This window comes from Macaca nemestrina, chromosome 7, assembly GCF_043159975.1.
Source record: "Macaca nemestrina isolate mMacNem1 chromosome 7, mMacNem.hap1, whole genome shotgun sequence".
NCBI classification, from domain to species: domain Eukaryota; kingdom Metazoa; phylum Chordata; class Mammalia; order Primates; family Cercopithecidae; genus Macaca; species Macaca nemestrina.
The window spans coordinates 107,549,533-107,564,428 of NC_092131.1; the positions used below are offsets into that span (position 1 = coordinate 107,549,533).

Sequence of the window (14,896 nt, forward strand, 5' to 3'; positions counted from 1 at the left end):
AAGTTGATCACAAGTATACTATTACAGTGAGTGGAAGTCCCAGGTTGGGTGTGAAGCAGAATTGTTTAGAATTGTGTACCATTTTATTTTGTTACCTGTAAAGCTTCTCTAGGCTGTTTTGGTTTCAGCAGGAAAATTGCTATAAAAAATACTTCTCTTGGTATAAAACCACATGGTCAGTTTTGGAAGTTCAGAGTTAGGTAACCCAGCCAAATACTTATCTATGCAAAATAAACACAAGACTGAAAAATAGTAAATATTTAACCTTTGTGTGTCTTACTCACTACACCAGCCTTGTACCAGCCTCCAAGACATAGTTCCTTTGTTTTTCATGGTTGAATGTTAAAACGCCTTTTTAATGAAGCCCTTACTGAATGGGGAGAAAAGACATAAGTATTCTGCTGTAGTTTTATGCGCTGGTTTATAAAATTGTATATGTTGACTCAATATTCCCATAAGTATAGGAAAGGAAAACAGGTCATTTTTTGTTCAGAATCTTATTTGAGAAAAAAAAATGATCAAGGAAAGGATTTGGATAAAAATCTGCAAATTCAGGATAAATGTATGAGAACATTTTAAATTTGATTATAAAATGGACCAGTATAGCTTTTCAACATTTTGTTGTAAGAATTCCAAAAATGTAAGTGTATGATCTTAGTATGTCACCTAGAATTGAGACCAATACATGAAGTTATGAGTCATGCCAATTTCAGTTTTAAAATCTCTCACATAGTTTCTTCATTGATTCTTTTTTGCCACAGTATGTTAAGATTCTCATTATTTGGATGAATAATTTGAATAATAAGTCAGCTTGTGACCTGCCCAAATAAATCTTCTGATTCCTAGTAAAGTGTTTTTCATTACACCAAATACCAGCTATATAAGAGGAAATTAAAAGTACTAAGAACTCTAAGTACCTTATTGATTATCATGTGATAACCATGGGCCAGACACAGTGGCACATGCCTATAAGCCCAGCACTTTGGGAGGCCGAGGCAAGCAGATCACTTAAGGTCAGGAGTTTGAGACCGGCCTGGCCAAGATGGCAAAACCTCATCTCTACGAAAAATACAAAAAAAAAAAATGGCCCGATGTGGTGGTGCATATCGGTAATCCCAGGTACTCAGGAGGCTGAGGCAGGAGAATCGCTGAACTAGGAAGGCAGAGGGTGCAGTGAGCAGGGGGAAATACAGCATTTGGAAGGGTGGGAAGCAGAAGGAATCTCAGGCAAGGGAAAGATGTGGGCAGAGACCCGGAGGACAGAACAGTTTGTGGTGGACTTGGTGTCCACATAGATCTAATCAGTGGTCTTAGATTTGTGTTTTCAAAATTACCACAGTTTTTGTTCTAAAACTATCATTCCCTTGATTTTATTTTAGGCATCCTATCTGTGTATTTTGAAATTTAAAATAACATTAAAGGAGAAATGAAATTATTTTGTTTGAGAAAGAGTTAAAAGGTTAAAATATCTTGATCTAAATAATTTTCTAATGGGAGATTTGGTACATCCCCAGAAGTTGTCTTTGATTCAGAGAACAGTCTTCAGACCTAGAAAGGACTTGAGGAGTCCCACAGAGGAGCCACATGCTGTGAACCATTTGATTCTCTCAGCAGAATGGATAAAAAAAAAATGTGAACCATGAAACCATGCAGATGTTCATATTTTGGATAGGGTAAAGTCAGTGCCATTGTCAGAGGAACAACTCTTGGCCATCACAGGATGGGAGAGAAAGTTTCCATTGTAAAGAATACTCAAACGCGATTTAAGGAAACAGGTTCTTCTGCCCCTATTCTTTGGAATATTTAGGGCCAAGTTCTTCATTTTTGACATCATCAAAATTTCAAAGTATTCTGTTCTAAGAGCAATTTCAAACAATTGACTAGAATTTCAGAGCAATTACATGAGAGTAATACCATTAGAATTTTTAAATTACCCATAGTCCTATATCCCTAACAACTATGTTCATACTTGCATATTCTCTTCTTATCTTTACTGTGTGCGTACTTTCTTAATAATGGCACATAGAAATTGCATAAGCAGGAATAATTCTCAGGATAATTTTGTAACTTTCCTTTTTTCTTTTTAAGGTATGTATTGGATGGAGGAGCATTATGTATGGAACCTCTCACAAAACAGGTGATTATTTTCTTATAATACTCAATTTTCACTCTCAAGAGAGTGTTTTGATTATTAAGTTAGATCATGAGTAGAAGGTTATTTTAAAGACATTTTAGTTTTTTATTTTTTATTATTTATTTTTCGTAGCTCCTACTTTCAAGAATGAAAAAGGTATCCCAGCACTTTGGGAGGCCAGGGCCGGCAGATCACAAGGTCAGGAGATCGAGACCATCCTGGCTAACATGGTGAAACCCCATCTCTACTAAAAAAATAGAAAATTTAGCTGGGCATGGTGGTGGGCGCCTGTAGTCCCAGCATCTCGGGAGGCTTAGGCGAATGGCATGAACCCGGGAGGCGGAGCTTGCAGAGAGCCAAGATGGCGCCACTGCACTCCAGTCTGGGAGACAGAGCTACCTGCTAGGATACACATTAACAGTAACCTTTATGTAAGGTTCTAATTTGCTCATGTTGGGCACTTAGAACATCGGTTTGTTGTTTTTTGTGAGATTCTGGAAATGTTCCAATTTTACTTTTTCCCCTGGACTCCAGACTTCTTAACAGTGATCTGCTGCTGTTAAGTTACATGCTATTTTGTTAGGGCTTCTCAAGTGGGAATCAGGAATGCTGCGGTATTCTAGAGATGTTTTGTTTTTCCTGTAGGGCTGAAGCAGTGCCTACTCAATAGAATCAGTCATCATGCAAATAAATGCCACCTGAGTCAAAGGCAAAGCCAATGTGCAGCTTGGAGCAAAGAAGGTACTTTTATTAAGAATTTTACAGAAACCCTAAGACATATTTTATATTACTTTGTGAACCTTCTTCCTGTCTTAATTATTTTTATTCATTTCATTTTCATTCGGTTTGTTTTCTTTCTGTTACAAAGGTGATCTATAGAAAATATAGAAGTATAAGAAAATTAAACATACTGACTGATAATCACTTAATGATTTAGTATCTGCTTGATCTTTGTTATATTTAGTGTAGACAAACATGTCTTCAGTTGTAAATTTATTATTGGTATGTATACCATAGTAAAAGTTGTGTGTACTTTGAAGTTTTGCAAAATTGTGGTCATGTTATAGAATTAATTCCTGATGAACTTTTATGTGCTAGGCACTAGCCTTTTCAATTACTTATTTTTACTTTTTTTCCCCTCTGTGCCTATGCTTACCAAGTCTTTTTATTTTTTACATTTTATTAGCTCTTATTTTTTACTCTTTATTAGCTCTACCAATCCTCTTAACAACTTAAAAAGAGAGAATTATTAATATCTGCATCATATGAATGAGGCAACTAAAGGTAGGTAATTTGTCCAAGGTAACAGAGCGAGGATTGGAACCAGACAGCCTGGCTGCCCTAGGCCCAGTCAAGAGGAGCTGAGAGCAAGCCATGGGGCAGAAGGATGTTGGTCAGGCTGGTTTTCTGTTTAGTTAACATGAAATGCAGCCTGTAACCTGAATTGTAGGACATTACTGAGAAAGCCTTCCAAAGCCAGAGGTGTTTTGTTTTGTTTTGTTTTGTTTTGTTTTAACCGTGACCATGGCTTTTAGCAAAAATTTGATTTTATTTAAAGACAACATGGTGCTCTAAGATGCTTCCATTCACACTCTTGTGGAGGGAATGGTAGTTGAGCTAAAGAGTGAAATGCTGCAGCACATGGCCTTTAGGGCAGCTTCTGACCTATTTCTATGGTCAGGAAAAACACCTATCTTTCCCTGTAGCCCACAGCCTCCAGCTATTCACCTTCAGAATTTCCTAGTCTGTGATCACATTCAGATGAAAGATCTGTTTTATTTTTTCCAGGGTAGGAGGAAGGGAGTCACCACTTATACTAAGCAGTCTAGTCTTCTGTGTATAATGAGCAAGGTTGGGGAGCCAAATTTCAGAACCTTGTGTAATCCTGAGATTCTCCAAGAGAATCCAAGAGCATGTCAGGATTATGCATGGTGGTAAAGTGGTCTCATGTTAGTTGTATCCACAGCTCTCATCAGAAGCAGACACAGATATTTTTTGTAGGAAAGCATCTCTACCTTAAGCCTGTAGGATTCCCGAAGATTAAAAGCAGGCAATTATGAATTCAGTCAAATCATAGCATTCAAGTAGTCTCAACCCAACATATTTGAGAATTGTTAGAAATAATTAATAATGTTTCCCAAAGACTATAGGTTTTGGAATTATCAGATACAGAACACAGACTTCAAATATTAGAATGGTGAGAAAATAGTTACATGTGAAACGTAATAAAAAAAAAAAAAGATGGACCCATAAAATTGAGCAACCAGTAAGACTGCCAGGAATGATGAGGAGGACCTGAAAAGAAAATGGATGAAATAGAACTTACAGAAACAAAATATATAGCTCTATATGGTGTCTCACACCTGTAATCCCAGCACTCTTTGGGAGGCTGAGGTGGGAGGATGGTATGAGACCAGAAGCTGGAGACAAGCCTGGGCAACATGGTGAGAACTCATTTCTATAAAAAATACCCCAACACCACCAAAAAAAAAAAAAAAAAAAAAGAATAGCTGGGTGTGGAGCATGTGCCTATAGTCCTAGCTAGTCAGGAGGCTGAGGTGGGAGGATCGCTTGAGCCTATGAGGCCAAGGCTCCAGGTGCATGCCACTGCAGTCCAGCCTGGGTTTTATAAAGGAGAGAGAGTGATAAAGATATGCCAGTATACATTAACCAAAAGCAAGTGATGGAGCTTCAGTATCAAACAAAAAGGGATTTTGGAACAGAAAGCATTAGTAAGAACTTGATGCTAAATGACTGTTAATTAGGAGGATGTAGCAATTTTCATATTTTAGATACCTGTAAAAATAACCTCAAAAATACAGAAGAAAAACTGATTAAACTACAGGGAGAAACTGACAAGTCTGCCATCATATTTGAAGATCTCAGCATACCCTGCTTACCATTAGTAAGTTACACAGAATGCCTATATGTAGATTTGAATAACCAGTGAAAGAACATGGTATAATGGACAAATATAGACCTTTGTACCCAATAATTAGATACTCTAGTTTCTTCTCAAGCATATGTGGACTGTGGGAGAAACATTAATTATATATTAATTCATAAAACAAGTCAGAAGATTTAACAACAATTGGTACCACCCACACCATATAATTTATAATTTAAATATGAAGCAGTTAAGGTTAGAAGGCAATAATGAAGAGATTAACAAAAAGCTATGTGAATTTGGAAATCAAACACCCTTGTAATTTGTGGTTTAAGAAACAATGCAATTTCAGAATGCTTAGAATTGAACCATAGTTAAAATACAAAACTTCTATCTATTCCTCTCCCTTCCTCTCCCTCTGTCTTCCTATCTGGAACATTCAAGAAGCTAGTCTTTTTCAATGACGATCACCCCAAATACTGAAAGGTAGAAAAAGGACAGGCGTCATTCTCTGATCTTAGTTGAATCTATAAGTTAGTAACAAAACCAGAAAACAAGTGTTGATTTGTGGAATTTTAAAATTAATGCCAACAGCCCTTAGGTCAAAATGGGACTTGAAATTAAAACTGTCAAATATGTAGAGAATAGCAATAATGCAATCATTACTGATTAGAGACTAGAGGAGAGCTCAGAGAAATATTCATTGCCTTAAAATCCTTATGTCATTAAGAAAAGAATGAAAATGAATGAAGCCTCTAACTCATTCTTAGAAAGGACAATCAGAAAACCTGATGGAATACAGAATGGGGAAATTATTAAAGATATATCAGTAGAGGCTGGGCGCGGTGGCTCACGCCTGTAATCCCAGGACTTTGGGAGACTGAGGTGGGCAGATCACGAGGTCAGGAGATCGAGACCATCCTGGCTAACACAGTGAAACCCCATTTCTATTAAAAATACAAAAAATTAGCCAGGCGTGATGGCAGGCACCTGTAGTCCCAGCTACTCGGGAGGCTGAGGCAGGAGAATGGCATGAACCCAGGAAGGCGGAGCTTGCAGCAAGCTGAAATTGCACCACTGCACTCCAGACTGGAGACAGTGAGACTAGTTCTCAAAAAAATGACAAATTAAAAATTAACAACAAAAGATATACAAGTAGGAATCAGTGAGTTAGAAGAATAGAAAGGGCTAAATCTCCAGTACAGTAAAGAATCTGTAGAAACATTCCTTTAAACTGGACTTTGAGTACCTTGCTACTGATGATTGAGTATGGGAGAGGATAACATTCTTATTTTCTCCTTGTGTTTTGGGTGGCGGGCTGTAGGTTTTGAAAGTGACTCCTTCACACTCACTTGGGAGTTTCAGAAAATATGTACTTTCTATGTACAGTTTATTTCTAAATCTTTTATTTTTGTCCTTTTTGTGAAAATATGGACTGATTAGAAAACACTTTTTTATTAGTGTTAAGAAAAACATGTTACTACACATTTTATATCTTAGGCTTTTAACAGCATTATGGCAGGGCTTTACTATCTTAAAGAGCTCTTAGAAGTTCAAAAAGACTACCCTGTGAAAAATGGGAGAAGTGGCCAGGCATGGTGGCTCACGCCTAAAATCCCAGCACTTTGGGAGGCTGAGTTGGGTGGTTCATCTGAGGTCAGGTGTTTGAGACCAGCTTGGGCAACATGGTGAAGCCCCATCTCTACTAAAAATATTAAAAAAATGGCTGGGTATGGTGGCAGGCACCCGTAATCCCAGCTTCTGGGGAGGCTGAGGCATGGGAATTGCTTGAACCAGGGAAGTGGAGGTGGCAGTGAGCCGAGATCACCCCATCCCACTCCAGCCTGGGTAACAGAGCGAGACTCCATCTCAAAGAAATAAAACCTCAATGAGCTAGTTAAGCAAACAGAAACCAACACTTACCTGCAATTAGAAGTTAACCAGAAGCTTTCAAAAACATATTACCTGACAAGGAAGTCAAGAAAAAGAGGAAAATTATGTATGTGATCCCTAATAATAAAATCTATCAAAACTAAGGTACAATTAGAAATAGAGACATTTTCTAAATTAAATTCAAGGCTGCCAAATTAAAAGGACAATATCAATATAATACAATCTCTTTTCCATTAATGTTTAAAACTTGTCCTACACTGACCTATACATTTGTCCCACTGATGAAATGGAATCTGAAAATCGGGATACAGATACTGTGGGAAGAATGATAAAATTGAACTTAATTGTAGCAACAGTCTAGTCTCTGGACCAGGCCCAAGAAAACAAAACAGAAGCATACTCAAGTAGGATTAACAATTCATTTAGCAAGGGATGAGAAGGCCTATTGTAATTGAGTGGTTTTCAGTCTCTGGAGTACATGGAATCACCCAGAAGCTTATGCACACCTATCCTTTTCAGATATTATGATTTGTTAGACCTGAGCCAAGGCCCAATTCTGATATTTTTGCTTGTTAATTTGCTGATATATGCAAAGACCAAAGACTAAGAACAATTGCTTGAACATAGTGACAACCTCTACCTGGAATAGGCCAAATCCTAATTACCCTGATTCCTACCCCAACAGTTCCCAGACTGGTGTACTACAGAGTCTTGCGAAAGCTCCTTGAAAAAAAAAACAAAAAACAAAAAAACACAATCATAGCCATATAAATTCATTGCTCTGAGAAGTCCTGTTGAATTTACCAAGCATTTCTCAAACTTATTTATTAATTTGTTACCTCTATTACATGTATTTATTACATTTTTAACCTAGTAACTGTTAATAACCCCAAACTTATAGAAACAATGCCCCAAGGATGTCCTGTGATGTTACTGTTATCCTGTTGGAAATGTACAGAACAGTCAAAACATGTACTCTATTTATTTATTTATTTATTTATTTATTTATTTATTTATTTTCAGATGGTGTCTTGTTCTGTCACCCAGGCTGGAATGCAGCGGCACAATCTCAGCTCATGCAACCTCCAACTCCCAGGTTCAGGTGATTCTCCTGCCTTAGCCTCCTGAGTAGCTGGGACTACAGGTATGTGCCACCACACCTGGCTAACTTTTTGTATTTTTAGGAGAGACAAAGTTTTACATTGTAGGCTGGTCTCAAACTCTTGACCTCAAATGATCCAGCCACCTCAGTTCCCAAAGTGCTGGTATTACAGGCATGAGCCATCATGCCCAGCCTTCTAGAAGGCATTTAAAGGCACTTCCAGGCCGGGCGCGGTGGCTCACACCTGTAATCCCAGCACTTTGGGAGGCCGAGGCGGGCGGATCACGAGGTCAGGAGATCGAGACCATCCTGGCTAACACGGTGAAACCCCATCTCTACTAAAAATGCAAAAAATTAGCCGGGCGAGGTGGCGGGCGCCTGTAGTCCCAGCTACTCGGGAGGCTGAGGCAGGAGGATGGCGTGAACCTGGGAGGCGGAGCCTGCAGTGAGCCGAGATAGCGCCACTGCACTCCAGCCTGGGGGACAGAGCTAGACTCCACCTCAAAAAAAAAATAAAAATAAAAATAAAGGCACTTCCAAAGGCACAATCAACAGACTTGCCAAAAGTCAGTGGCAAGATCTGTAGACTCAGACCCACCTTCAAATTCCAACTCCCTGCAACCCAAAGCCGATCAATTGTCCTACCAAAATAACATCAAATAGCAATTAGCACGTGGTCCTCGAATTCTCCAGATCAGCTCCAAAAAGATATATACTATTAACAGTGGAAATATTGAGAACTGAAATCTTTAACAGATAACATTGATCAAAAGCATTCCCATGGGTAAATGATTATATATAAAATATGTTTCACACCAACGAAAGTCTATAAATTTCAGACTGATCTGATGACAAATTTACTTATTTTTAAATGCATAATTATGTCAAATAAATGCCATTACAAAGACCTGAATACAGTCTCTGAGTGTAAGGTCCTCCCCATCTTCTCCTCCATTTCACATTTGATTATACACATATTTGAGGGAACATCACTCATTATTTGTTTTAGGAGTATTATCAGATATTATCCAATACTTTGAATATTATCAAAAGTAATTGATTGGAAGTCAATGGCACTATTTATACTAAAAGAGTAGGATCCTCATCAGTAGATAGAGGCATATAAGCATAGTCATATTATATCTATGAAGTGTCGATATCAGGCGGCAGCTCCAAAGCCAAAGCGGTGATTGGATGGAAAGTAGAATTTTAATTGGCAAAGGAGGCAGATAGAAATGCAGATTCAATAATAATGTGAAGACCATGAAGGCCTGTGGCTATAAAGAATGTTGAGCCATAGAGTCCATCAGAGATAGTAAAGGGGGCCTGGAAATATTCGGAGACTTGTAGAAGGGTAAAGTAAATACCTAAGGTAGTTGAGATGGATAGTCCTTGAAGTATTTGTTTTTTGACTACCTTCTATCAGGCTGTGTACAACCTTGAAAGTTTCTTGAGGGCAAGAATCAAGTCTTTTACAGCTTCTAGCATGCCTCTGTGTACCCAACAGGTCCTCAATAAATAATTTGTTACCCTACTTTGTCATAAAATATAGGACATACTTAGCTGTACAGCACGATGTCATTTGATCACACCCAATCTATGAGTGGAGAATAATAGCACCGAATCTGTTTTAAAACAACACTCCCCATCCCCTTTTCACCTTCACAGTATTTTCGTTTGGTTTCTAGTAATGTTGGTTCTATCCATGTTTTTAGATAATAGCACAAACTGTGTCACACCTAAGCAAAATTATACCAAGAATTTTATGGGGGGAAAGTTAATGCACTGCTCTTCATTTTCATTAAGATTTTAGATGTTTGGAAATATAAATTCAGATATTGGACAGTGAGGGTTTCATTTTGGAGGTTGGAGATTGAACCTCCTTTGTTGGGGTAAGACTGATAGACTCCTTTGGCTACTTGTGTATCAGGGGGGGAAGAATATACAAGTTTACCAAATCTTACAAATTCTCACAGTGCTTAGTTTTGTGACTGCACAAAAACTGGCATTGTTTTTCCTGGGTCTCAGTGGAGAAATGTAAGCTGTGAGTTTAGCATCCTGTTTACTGTGTTTTGGCCAGGGTTTTGCAAGCTTTTGTGGAGACAATTATATTACTTTCCTTATCCTGTTTGTAACATATATGTACATCAATATGCTTCCTTGTGTTTTACTATGGTAAAATTCTATCTTGCATATAGAGAAATAAGTCTATTAGAGTGAATTAAAGGAAATCTTTAGTCTGAGGTGGCAGCCTTGTCTAATGGGCCGTATGTTTAAGCCTTGTAAATACATCACACTAGAGCCCAGCGTAGTGGCGTGTGCCTGTAATTGCAGCCACTTGGGAGGCTGAGTCAGGAGGATTGCTTGAACCTAGGAGTTTCAGACCAGCCTGGGCTACATAATGAGACCCCATCTCAGTCAATCAACCTATCAATCATTTACACTAAAAAGACCAACATCTTTCTGGCTCTTTTAGAATGTTTTTCCCAGACATTCTAACAAATGTCTGGGTGTCTAAAACAATGAAAAGGGTTTATGACATGGTTACAGCAGTTGTCAGGGGAAAATCATGGACAAATTGCAAATCTATACCAGTTGTGAACTATGACTGCAGTTGAAATCCGACATTATTTTTGTAGTCTTTTTGGGTGTATCTGTGTTTAATAATAACTTGTTTGCAAATTTAGAGGGCTGGACCTATGATTTCTTAGAGACCTTGACCTTGAGGGGCTTACAGTTTAATGGAAGAGAGAACTAGAAACCAAGAATTCAATGCAAAGAGTGAGGTTCTGCAGTACAGGGTGTATACAGGGTGCAGAGAAGCGCTGGGGCACCATGTTCTGACCTCATCTTCTACTGCTCTAGACTTCCCAAGTTCCATTTCCTGAACCTACCTGTTTTTTTCTACCATCTAGACCTCTCTCTGTAGGCACCGTTCTCTCTCTTTGCAAACCTTTCCCACACCTTATGTGTCTGGTGAAGTTGTTTCTTCAAAAGCTTCTTGAAGCCTGTCTCTAGCTCATCCAAGTAATTGTTTTGTCTACATCTCTGCTCTTTCTTTATAAATGATTACAGTCAATTCTTATTATTTGCAGTAGTAATATTCTATAAAGTTGCCTGGAACACTGAATTAATCAAATACTAAGCCCTTGTTTCCAAGGTAAATATGTACATATGTACATCTCACTTAGGTTATAATCTTAATCCTAAAAACCACTCATCCTGATAGATTGAATTTTTTCTTTCCAAAGAGTAAGGGAGGTACAGAAGTGTTAAGTGATTTGCCTGAGGTCTCTCCACTAACAGGTGCCAGTGTTAAGATTCAGACCCCGTCCAACTGGCCCCAGAGCCACATCATCTTGCACCACACTACAGTACCTGCTACAGTCTCTGTCCTCGGGTCATCTTTGAATGAGAGCTGAAACAAGAAGACCGAGGGTCACCTTGTTTGACCTTAGCTTGGGACGTGTGCAAGGAGTGACACAATTTTCACTACTATGTGTATATCCATGAATCACCTTGAAAGCTCCACAGGGATTAATTTGGGGATTACAAAGACATTTCAGCAAGTAAGCAAATTAGCAAATGTGGGATCCACAAATAATGAGGGTCAACTGTATTTGTAAGTGATTGCTAGGGTCTGTTTCATGGTAATCCCTTCCCGCAAGAGTGTGGAACATTTCTTTAGCTTCTTTGATAGTTCATGTGTTTATTAAGTACCTACTATAAACCAGATTTTGCTTTAATTTGTGGTGAACGACCTAGAGATTACGTTCTGCCCTGCGGATTTTATATTAGAGTAAGAAAAACAGATAACTAAGTCTGGAGCTCAGGGGTGAGGCCCAGGTTGGAATTATAAATTCACTTGACCAAGGTGAAACCTGGTGTGCCCCCTCCTACTTCACATCCCCAGAGATACTTCTCAAACATTTCTGTTCTATTCTTGTGTATAAACTCTTCCTTTTGAGCCTCTCTCCGTTGAAGCATGTCAATCTATACTTGTCCTTTGTTGATTTTGAGGCCACTTGCCCAGGTAACTGGCAGGATACTGAAGAAGAATCATACTGACCTGGTTCTGCTACCTAACAACTGAGTTACTTTGGTCAAGCTCTTGGACTTCTAGGCCTGTTTCCTAATTTCAACAGTGGTGATATGATGTGTTAGGCCCTGGTGGGTTGCAAGGAAGAGGCACACACATATCACCTTGGATGATGAGGGCCCAATGTGCACTTGGATGTAAATTCATCCCAACAGTGATATTGTCTCTGGCCCTAGTACTTTCAAAACCTCACAGAATATTAATTTAGCAGTATTTAGGATAGGGTTTGAGCTCTGAGGACCTGTAGTGTGGTTATTTGTTCATATGGCTGTTTTCCATGCTAGACCATGAGTTCCATAAAGGCAGGGTCTACATTTCGTTCTTTCTATCCTAAGCACTCAGTTCAGTGACTGACACATAGTAATAGAGGCACAAATGTTTCAAAAGTTGAGGAATTTTCAACTCTTACTGAAAGAATAGGAAGATATAAAGGCTTCTCAGAGAAGGTATTATTTAATACCTTCCCTTTTTTTTTTTTTTTTTTTTTGAGATGAAGTCTCGCTCTGTCACCAAAGATGGAGTGCAATGGTGTGATCTCAGCTCACTGCAGCCTCTGCTTCCCAGGTTTGAACAATTCTTCTGCCTCACTCTACTGAGTAGCTGGGATTACAGACATCTGCCACCATGACCAGCTATTTCTTGTAATTTTATTAAAGACGAGATTTCACCAAGTTGGCAAAGCTAGTCTTGAACTACTGACCTCAGGTGATCTGCCTGCCTTGGCCTCCCAAAGTGCTGGGATTACAGGCGTGAGCCACCATGCCTGGCCTAATTAAGCTGACTCTTTAAGGATGAGTAGAAATTTTTTCCAGGTGAATAAAACCTTGAGATATTATTCCAAGCAGAGACCAGTAGGTGCAAAGACACAGGGATATAGTGATGTTGAAGTTACCAAACACTGCTAGATTAAAAAAACAAAAAGGAAACTATGAAACTCAAAAATTAAAATTAAAAATCAACTAAAATAAAAACTATGAATGGGCTTGGCCAGAGGTCACATTGCAATTGAGTTAGCTATGACTGTAGACACTCAGTAATGGATGGAAATTTAGGGAAAAAGCATAACATTCTCAGGTTGTTGGCAGAGTATCTAGAACAATTTACAAATACAGGCATTGAATTCTGGGAATGATTACATTGTGGTGATATCATTTCCTTCTCTGCGTATGAAGCATATATGTATTGCACGTTTTTCAAGGTGCTGAAAATCAGACTCTTCTCGAGGAGCTCATGAGCAATCAAGGGAGATGGATGGGTGAGCAACTGATTATCATGTGACCAGTGAGGTAATAGAGACATGACTAAGATGCTACCTAAACAAGAAGAAAGGAATTATTCATAATATATCGAATACCGGGGAAAGATTTCTCAAATGAAGTCGACTGGGTATGATGGCTCCCACTTGTAATGTCGACACTTTGGGAGGTGGAAGTGGGAGGATCCAGGAGGATCTAGGAGTTCAAGACAAGCCTGGTCAACAGAGCAAGACTCTGCCTGTCTCTAGATTTGAAGAAAAAAAAAAAAATAAACGAAGTGATATTTGAGCAGTCTGGAGCACCATACAAATATAGGACAGACTGAAGAAATGTATCCAGCTTAATTTGAGTTAATATTTTTTGAAATTTTATGTTGCAAAAATAGTACATATTCACTCTTTTGAAACTAGAAAGAATTGATAGGCAAGGAGGGCTGTCTACAAAGCACTCCACAGATCCACCATACTGAGACAATGCTTAATGCTTTGATGGATTTATTGTATACTTTCTATGCATATACGTGTATTATACACATCCATGTGCATGGTTAAATAGAAAGATTTCTCCTTGGTGTTCTGTTTATCCATTTATTGTTTAGAAGTAAATCCCCAAAGAGCACATTTGCTTTGCCCAGGGGAGTCTTTTGCTACATACTGCTGTACATAATGGAAACTAAAAATGGGGCTAACTATTCAGCCTTGTGACCTTGTGGTGATTCAAATAGAGGCTTCATCAAAGGCAGATCCAGAAATGAACTTGGCATGTGTAGGTGGTTTTCCTTGGCATTATTGTTTGTAAGAGTATGATAGTGATGACTTCAGTGTCCACCAACAGGGAATTGGTCAAGTTAACGATGAATACTGTGCAGTTGTAAAGAAGAATGAGAAAGACCTCTGTACTCATGTAGAAAAACTCACATATATAGTGTGGGTGTTATAAAAGGAACAAGGAATGGCATCATATGAATGGTATGCTACTTTTTGTGTTGAGAGAGAAGAGTAGAATAAGAATATACATGTGTATTTGCAAAGATAAATTCTGAAATGATATATAAGAAACCAATTAAAATTGTTTGGCTGTGGAAGGAGAATAAGACTGTGAATGGGATTTTGCCACATACATTCATAGATAGTTATATTTAAAATTTTTCTGAACGATGTATTTGTACAGATGACCCTTTTAAAAATAAGTGAATGAGGAAATGAAGTAGGATTATGAGAAAGAGATAGGAACAAAGGATCTAAGGGGCTGCCCATCTTTTTGGTACCCAGTGAATATTAATACATGACAATAGCAGCAAAAATTGGAAGAGTAGCCCCAGGAGGGTAGGGAGTCAGCCTTTCCTTTGTCTTTTCCTCAATTTCATATGTTAAAAAAAAACTGAGAACAAGAAAACAATTTGAAATAAAAATGTCTCCAGATCTCTTAAAAGGAAGATGGGGCAGTGTTATGTAGCGCACTTCCCAAAAATGGGCTGATTTACATCACGAGGCAGGGATTCTAACCTACATGGGAAACATACAGG

At 38.5% G+C, this 14,896-nt stretch overlaps 1 protein-coding gene across 5 annotated transcripts in view; it reads left to right on the plus strand.

Moving 5' to 3' along the window:
• Window positions 1-14,896, plus strand: part of LOC105464724 (golgin subfamily A member 6-like protein 4) — a 173,607-nt gene that overhangs the window by 148,934 nt on the left and 9,777 nt on the right. For 4 of the 5 annotated variants that reach the window (XR_011625270.1, XR_011625269.1, XR_011625273.1 and 1 more), the window contains 3 exons: window positions 2,089-2,137; window positions 2,780-2,875; window positions 7,938-8,058. The gene's annotated coding sequence lies outside the window, so the exon portion shown is untranslated. Of the gene's footprint in view, window positions 1-2,088; window positions 2,138-2,266; window positions 2,333-2,779; window positions 2,876-7,937; window positions 8,059-14,896 lie in introns of those variants that run through there. The other variant, XR_011625271.1, reaches the window with a different exon arrangement.